Genomic DNA, 9,343 nt, shown 5'->3' with positions numbered 1-9,343 from the left:
TCAAGAATTATCATTATAATTTCATTGAATATACTCTCAGAGTAAGTCAGAGCTCTAAGCATTAATTACAATGACCACTGGCCACAAAATAATAGAGGTCTGAATAAATAATTACATATCAACAGTTTGTCCCATTAGTGGAAATAAAGTCACAACCACTATAATATACAAAAGAATGAGTCAAGCCTATTCTAAGATGTACAACATCTAATATCTCCATTACAAAAGTTCAGCCTCCATCAGTAGTTAGTCTAACTACTATTAGCCACCAAAAAGCTGTCTCAAAAGATTGTTGCCTACTCTAAAAAGTTTATAAAATAATGGGATGAGATAGAGCCCAGTAAGTAGCACAATTGATGGGGGTGGGGGAAATGCAAGTTTCATGATAATGGACATTTTACAAAACATTTCATAATCTAGAAATTACCATAAAAATCCAGCAAATCCATTTTTCTTAATAAAATGACAAGAATGATTAAAAGAACATAGCACCAAGCTTTTTTTTTCAAAGTATTCCAACATGTAACTACGTACTATTTATTATGAGCTATCAAAACACCCTTTTTAAAACCTGAAAATCCAACCTAAGGCCACATGATAAGCCGCCATAAAGACGTTAGGTATGCCACAAAGACATCAAGTTATGCCAGGAAGACATCAATTATGTCACAAAGACTCAGTTATGCCACGAGGACATCAATTATGCCACAAAGACATCAATCCGCCACAAAGACGGGGTGCCAAGATACCAATGTCACAAAGACTACGACATCTGGCTGGGTAATCACTGGGTAGTCACGTGTCACCGCTCAAGGGTAAAAGCATAAAGAGCTCACAGTTTACATGAAATCAAAGCACTGTTCAATTTCAAGTAGTTTCACAAAAACCCTTGAAATACCCAATACAAGGTTCTCAAATTTCCCAAAATCATTTCTTGTCAATAACATTTTCTATCAATTTCCCAAATATCACAAATCAAGATAAAACATCTTTAGAATTTCCACATAATGCAACAAATCCATAAAAGCCATTCTCAAGAATTATATAAAAGATGTTTATCTCTTCCATACTAACAAATCATACATTTTCCCATATGCAATATTAAACATGATGCGCTTTTCATATATATAATCATATATAATAGGGTCACAACACAATACTTTTTAAGAAATACATAGTTCCACAAATAATTTTCCAATATGTGTTTGACCCGAACAAAGTTTATGCAACATGATTATCTTCCAAAAAAATTCCCATTAAAAAGCTACTTACCTTGCAACCCGCAAAAAGCCTAACTCTCCAAGCTCCAAAGGAGATTAGTTAGAACCTAAACAATACCATGCAAACCTATCACAATAAGCATAAAGCTTGACATTGCATTTAATTATGAATTAGAGATTGCTAACTAAGCAGTTAATTAGGCAAGCCTAGTAATTAACCTCACAAATAATATATTCCACTTCCAAAGTTTCTCAACAAATTAACTCACAAGACATAGGCTCTAATTTATAAAATTTACCCATTCAATATCGTCTCCCTAATACTAAAATCTTAACAATTTATGAGTCGCTTCCATAAGATTTACACAACATCATTAAAGACCCATGAAACCAAAATCACAATATCCTCCAACACAACCATTTAAATCTTTTACTAGCTCCAAATAAACTCAATAAAATTATATTCACAATCTATTTCACATTAAAAAGCCAAAACTCCCAAATTTTCACCACTTAAATAACCACCATTGCAAAAATCATAAACCCACTCATCAAATACATCCACCAAGACCAAAATCCATACATAAAAACACATAAATATCACTTCTAATGCTCATAAATCACATGGGTATTATTATTAAAACTTAGATAGACATAACCTCAAGCAAAAGCATATAAACCCACCAAAAGATTAGGAATTTTCTACCGCAAATAAATAGAGATGAGTGAGCCTTACCTTATTCTTATGGAGTTTTCCGGTATACTTTGCCAGAAAAAGATGGTTGAGGTGATGAGAAGTGAAGGTGCCGGTGGGAGAGTGAGGGAGTGAGAGAGAGAGGTGTGTTGTGTTGAGAGAAAATGAAAAAGAAAAGAAGAGCAAAGAATGAGTGTGGCCGGCCAAAGAGAGAAAAGAGATATTTTACAAATGAGTGGCGGGGAGCAAATGGGTAGGTGGGGTCACATGTGTGGCCCCTTAAAATCTAATCCACCTTTTTTTTTTTTTTTTTGGCTGGGGCGTTACAATCTCAGTTCAAGGAAACTAGAGAATGCTTCCATTGTGGGAAAAATGGTCACTTAAGAAGAGATTGTTGGCATTGGAATAAGGAACAAAATAAAGGAAAATATCAAAAGAATGATAGTGAGAAAAATACTACAGTTGCTGTGATTGATGGGGATGTTGTGGTGTTCTCTATTGAAGAGCAAAAGTGTGAGCATGTTGCTAATAATGATGTTGAGTGGGTTGTTGATTCTGTAGCCCCCCACAATATTATCCTTACAAAGGGGCTGTTTACCACGTACAAAGCAGGAGACTTTGGTACAGTCAAGATGGTTAATTCTAGTTACTCAAAAATTGTGGGAATTGGTAATGTGTGCATTAAAACCAATGTTGGTAGCACTATGATGTTAAAGGATGTGCGACATGTTCCAAATTTAAGGATGAATGTGTTTTCTACATTGGCCATGAATCAAGCGGGTTATTGTAACTATCTTGGTAATGGAAGATGGAAACTTACTAAGGGGCCATTGGTTGTTGCAAGAGGACATGCATGTTGCGGTTTGTACATGACTCATGTGAAGACCTGTAAGAAGAAGAAGTTCAATGAGATTAAAAATTTTGAGAGGACTCCGAAGATGAATGTTGGGATTAATGGTGTTGAAACCAAGAGAGTAAAATTCTCATTGCCTAATAGTGCTTCAGAAGAGGAAGTGGTAGGTGATGAAGAATATGAAGATGCTAAGGCTACATTGGATGACGATGAAGTGAAAGATCCTAGAAGGCTTGAGCAGGGGAAGCAATATCCTCCACTAGAGATTGTTGAACCTCATGAGAAGAGGACTACTAGAGAACATCAAACTGTTATCTTCGAGAATAATTGGGCTTCTGATGAGAGGGAGCCAAGAGATTGGATTAAGGATATCCAAGATGAGATTAATTATTTGAGAATGAAAGGAATTGACGTTGGTGAGATGTTCTCAGTATTGGTGAAGATAATGAAGAAGATCAAGCCTTGTGTTGGCTTGGCTAACATAAAATTGAATTGAAGAGATGGAATGAAGATCTCCTCCCATTGGTGGGCTAGAGGGGGAGATTGTTGGATGCACATGCATCATAGTCCAGTCCACTTAGACTTCTATTGCAAGTGGAAATAGGTGAAGTGCTCTATATGAATAAAACTTCTATTCCTAATGTAATTAGGAGAGTGACAGGTGGTGGCAAGAGCTTTTATATAAAGCTTGGGATGTGTGTTTCAGATATAGAGATATAGTGAAAAAAAAAGGTGGGTGCCGCATAGTGAAAAAGAAAAGAAAAAGGATTGTTGCCTTTGAGAAAGATAATTTGTGTGTGTGAGAGTAAAGAAAAATAAGAGAGATTTTTTTCTTTAACCGTGAGATATACACAAGAATTATTGTAATTGATTTGATAATAGTGAAATTATTTGGAGTTTGTCCCGTGGTTTTTCCCTTCAAAGAGAAAGGGTTTTCCATGTAAATATTTGTGTTCTTGTGTGTGATTGCTATTTTGGATTGCTAATATTTGTGATAATATTATTTGGGACCCAACAATTTATAATTAATTTGATTATTATAGGTAAAAAATGGTATGGTCCCATCTACTTTCTTAGTTTCGCATTTCGTACATTATAACAATATCTGCATAATTTACTTCAACCTAAAATTTAAATGTATATGGATAGAAAGTCATTGGTTATGAAGTAGGTGAAATTATTAAGCACATGGGAGGATTGTTAAAGTAGTCCTCCCAACCAATGAAATAATGACACACATACAAATGTGTGAGTCCAATTCCTAATTAGCATAAGAATGAAAAATAAAAAATCACTAGGTGATGTCACATTTGCATAAATAATAATGTTTTATTGATAAGAAAGACTAGAATGACCACTTTAGCAGTCCTCGTAATAGACCTAATAATTTCTCATGAAGTAGAACTCATTTTATTATGTGTATAAGAAAGTCGTTGATTAGAAAGTAGAACTCTTTTTATTGTGTGTTAACAAGTCGAGGTAGCCCTCGAATTACCCAAAATTTTTTTTGTTGACATTAACTTCTTATTTTACCAGCATCATAGACAAGATCAGATAGATGATGGATATTATTGAATAATATTGAAAAGCTTGATCTCCAACACTACTTGACAAGGGGAGGGGGTAGAAAAACACCTAAGATGCACGGACACTTTATTTAAAGTGTTGTATCCATAAGCGAAACTAAGGGGGCGAGAGGGGCAATTACCCTCCCCACCTCCCCCAAAAACTCTTATATAATACACTTAACAAAGCATTTTGCCTCTGGCAAATTTTTTCTATCTGAAATTTGCCCCCTAGCATAAATAAGAAAACCTCTCTACTTCTAATTTAAAAAAAACACTATCTTATGTCCATCAGTTTGTACAAGTACTTAGCACATTTTATTTTCTAATGAAATCAAAGTTTAATGGGCCCCACTTAAAATTAAGAGTTTTGTTCTTTTGATAGGTTTTCACACTATGAACGGTAAATGATTTACGTATATAATTTTGTTCACAATAAATTTAACAATTGTCAAAATAATACTATATACATAATATTTTTTCCAACAAATTTCACAATTGTTGAACTATCAACTCTCATGTAGGCCCGTGGGTTCCAGTTAGCTCAATTAGTAAAGTTTTTGATGGTTGAATAAGAGATTTAGAGTTCAATACCTGACCACACCAAAAACCGATTGGTGTTTTGGTTTGATGATAAAGAACTATTATCAGAAGCGGACGCTATAAGTTGAAAACTCTTTAAAAAAAAAATTTCTCAAGTAAGCCCACCACTTATTCTACTTTATTGTCTACCATTTATATAATTATGAAAGTCAACTTATGAACATTCCAACTCTCCTCTTGGTGGGTCTACACAATTATTATATCTTAAAAAAAAAAAAGAAAAAAAAAAAGTCAAGGAATGTTCATATGTTGCACCTTGCCTCCGCTCTTTTTATAATCACTTTAGTTTTTAATATTTTCTAGTCTCAAACCCTATTCTTGCTATGATCCAAATTTCAACATCTTAAAAGAATAGGGAAAAAAAAATTTAAACTCTATGTATTTAGATCTCTTAATTATATTAATATATAATTGTTTATTTAGTTTGTTATTAATATCAATTAATTTCTTTTAGATTAGTTTTGCTTTCAATCTTGCTTCCTCCCCTGAACTGAAAACTTGGCTTTGTCATTGGTCGTATTTGTGTCGTAACGGTATCCTATTTGCTATATTATATTATAATTTTTCAAAAATTGCTTGTGGTGTCGTATCGTACCCATACTTGTGTTTGTGAATCCTAAGGAAACACTCTCTCATTCTACTGCAAAACTTTGCAGGGATGACAATGGTACTGGGTGGAGTTGGATTTGGAATGCCCCATCCCATCTCCTCTTCAAGATGGGAAAAACCAATGCAAAGCAGATTTAGGGCGGGTTGGAAGTATTTAACCACACACACACCACATGCAGAGTAGGTTCGGGACGGGTTGCAAGTATTTTACCTCTACAAGTAATTATTAAGTACTCTTGGAATACGGTAACGTGGTGCTTCTTATTCTCACATTCATGGTAAACCCTGCTAATTATAATAATAATAATAAAATACACATTTTGCTACTAATATAATCAAGATAACTTGTATTAAAGATACAAATAGTATAGTAGTTTTATTTTTATTTTTGATACCAGTCCCAGAGAAACATGCATTGAACAAAAGGAAACATTACAGCAAAGTTCACCAGGCTTAAACATAGCCTGGGTTTAGCCTACAGTGATGTACAGGAAAGGAAGTAGTAATATAAGCCCAATCCAAAACATGAGAGATAACAACTGTAGGAACAAAAAGGTGGCTTACAATGAGACCCTGAAGATGTAAATGATGAAGATCAGAAAAGAGGGTCTGTTCTAGCCAAGTAGGCTTCCTAGTTTGATTGCAAACCTGGTCAAGCCCCTTACTGTTACTCAGGATTAGAATTCTGTTGAAACCCAGCTCCTTGGCCTTAAAAACAGCTTCGCTCACAGCATCCTGGATAGCAAGGTAATGATTCTTTTTCCCACAACTGCTGCCCCCTGAGAATAGGTTGACTCCTTCCTGGTTCAAAGCTTCAAAGGCAAAACCACACTTCTTGGATCTTTTGTTCTTGAAGGCTGCCACTTTGAGGATTACCTGCCAATTTGGCTTAGTAAGGTTCTGCATATGTTGCTGTCTGGGTGTAATTTCCTGCTGCCCATCCGTTTGAAATGCTTCTTGATACCTCTATTGTCAGCAAGAAATAGTATAGTAGTTGAAATTATGTCTTGAAGAAATGATTTTAGTGTTAAGTCTATTGATAAAACTGTTTATCAAAGGAAAAGAGAGTTTGCCAATTTCATTATCTTCAAAAAATATTTTGGCAATTGGCATGAATACTAAAGTAACCGAAGATAAAAGATTGGATTTTCCCAAGAACTTGTAGATCAGTTGGTTGGCACCTTTTGGTGTGTTCATGACATCTAGGATTTAAATCTCCCCTTTCCATTGTATTTGTAGCTATCAAATTATTTTTTTAAAAATAGACTTAAAAAAAAATTCTACTAGACAGATTACAAGAAGGCTGGAGCTCTATTAACCTAGAACCTCTAGGATGGAAATAGGATTTTATATTAGGAGGGCAAAATATGAATGCAAATGTTGTTAAAATGTCATCTCCTATTTTATTGCAAAACCTAGTTTTGGTGGGCTTGGGTGGAAAATAATCATAAACAAATTGTGTCACATATAAGTCTTGATAGTGTGTTTTGCATCCTCAACAGCTTTTCGATTGATTGAGATGTTTAATTGTTCAATCAATCAGTGGCGACTCTAGGAAATTTTGTCAGGGTATTTCTCAACAAGCATAAATTACACAATTTAATAAAAAGAAAATTTTATATATTGATAACAACAACAATCAAAAAACACGCAAATACATAAAATTTACAATTGTCTTTTACGAGTTTTCATATTTTGAAATCGTTGCATGATAGTCTTATTATCAATGCTACAAGCTACATCTTTTTCAATATACACAATCAAGCAATCATTCATTCACTGATCTCCCATTCAATTGCGCAATTCATTCTTTATATATTTCATTGCTGAAAAATTTCTTTCTACTGTTGCAGTAGCAACTGGAAGGGTCAAAGCTAACTTCACAAGCAAATAGACTAAGGGATAAGTCTCATGCTTCCTTGTGCTCACTAACTTTTCAGCAAGTTTACTAACTCCTTGAAGCTCTAAAAAGAAGTCGTTGCTGTGCATATCAAAAATGTAATTCTGCAATTGAGAGTCAAGTGCCAAAATATCTGTCCCAAGAAAATCAGAGGGATAGAACTTAGCTAGATGTATCAACTTTTCCTTATCGAAAGCTACAAATGAATTACTTGGATTCAAGCAAGCCATACAAAGTAGCAAATCGGTATTCGCCTCAGAAAAACAGTTGTTAAGCTCTTGAAATTGCATATCTATGGCTGTGTAGAATAGCTCAACACAATAATGATGTAAATTTGTCTTTTGTTGAGTGTTGCATTGCGACCTCCCACTAACTACAAATGTTTCATCCATGTTCAAGATAGAAATATCATTTGTGGTACAAAATGAAGATACTTCAGTCAATAAAGAATTCCATTCATCTTCTCTCATCACTTGCAGTCGTTGCTTAGACACTTTAACAAGATCCATAGCATTTACTATATCCTGATTTTTTTTTTTTTGCAATGCTATTGACAACTCATTTGTGATCCCTAAAATGCTGACTTATTCTCTTTCAAAATTAAAGTTTTGAGACCATTGATATCACCTTGCATATTACTAGCCCCGTCATAACCTTGCCTACGTAGGTTCAACAAACTCAAATTATGTTTACAAAGTAAACATTCAATAGCACATTTGAGTGACAAAGCGGTGGTACTTGTAACATGTACAATACCAAGGAACCGCTCTATAATAATTCCTTTTTTGTTCACATAATGAAGAACGAAGGGCATTTGTTCTTTCACTGAGATATCACGTGACTCATCAACTAATATTGAAAAGAACCCATTGTCAAGATCTTTGATGATGGCTTTGGATGTTTCACGTACAATTGCATTCACAATATATTTTTGAATATCCGAGTGGGTAAGCTTGCAATTTTTCTGAGCTGTTTGCAATACTTCATTGTGATCCCCCAAAAAATTGTACAAGCTCAAGAAAATTTCCTTTATCACTTGAACCTTGAGATTCATCGTGACCACGAAAAGCTAATCCCCAGCATAAAAGGAATCTTATGCAATTAACTATTGCATTTAATTGAACCCAATAATCATGTTTATCTTTATTTGATTGCTTAACCAAAACACTTTGAATGTGTTGCTTTTCCTTCAGTAGATCTTCACTCTTCTTGACAGCTTGGTTATGAGCACTATTAACTCCTCCAACATGGGAATCTAACTTCGCAACTTGATTCCAAAGTTTGAATCCCTTCGTTACAAAAGTCTCACCTTCTCCTTGCTTACCAACATCTTACCGCCCAAATAGGTAGCAATTAAAACAAAATGCCGCATCCTTGTCTATACTATATTTCAACCACTTTCTACCCACATACCATTCGGATCTAAATTGACGGGGCTTTTCAGAAAAATATGATACAGGGAAATCATGAAGAACAGGTTGACAAGGGCCTTTTGTTAAATAATGTCTTCTTATTTCATCATGATTATTAGGATGATAAGATGATATCTTTTGTCGTAGCCTAGGATCTGAAGGAAGATTTTCTAAGTTAAAGTCAACACGAATTCGCTTAGAAGATGAAGATGAATCTTGCACAGAAAATGAATCTTGCATAGGAGATGAATCTTGGGTACGTGGTTTTCTTATCAAATATTTGTCCATAATTCTAGCAAAAGAATAAACAATAAACTATAAGTTCATTTGAAATATTAATAAAATTATTAATTATTGTTGTTTAGTTGTTTCATTAATTTGTTTGTCTTTTATAAACTATAATTTGTTATATTGTTATTTCATTAATTATAAAATTATTAATTATTATTTAGCTTAACATATTTTTAATTTATTTGTCTTTTATAAT

The 9,343-nt window shown here is 34.0% G+C and overlaps 1 long non-coding RNA gene across 1 annotated transcript; it reads right to left on the bottom strand.

The window, feature by feature from the left end:
* LOC126695069 (uncharacterized) lies at window positions 1-2,101 on the bottom strand. Its single transcript, XR_007645961.1, has 3 exons — window positions 1,957-2,101; window positions 1,273-1,327; window positions 1-301 (listed from the first exon to the last, which is right to left on the bottom strand). It is a non-coding gene; the product is annotated as an uncharacterized LOC126695069 (long non-coding RNA).
* Window positions 2,102-9,343: the final 7,242 nt, after the last annotated feature.

This window comes from Quercus robur, chromosome 8, assembly GCF_932294415.1.
Source record: "Quercus robur chromosome 8, dhQueRobu3.1, whole genome shotgun sequence".
Lineage (NCBI taxonomy): Eukaryota > Viridiplantae > Streptophyta > Magnoliopsida > Fagales > Fagaceae > Quercus > Quercus robur.
The sequence above is the reverse complement of the archived record's forward strand: the minus strand, read 5'-3'. Positions and strand labels throughout refer to the sequence as shown.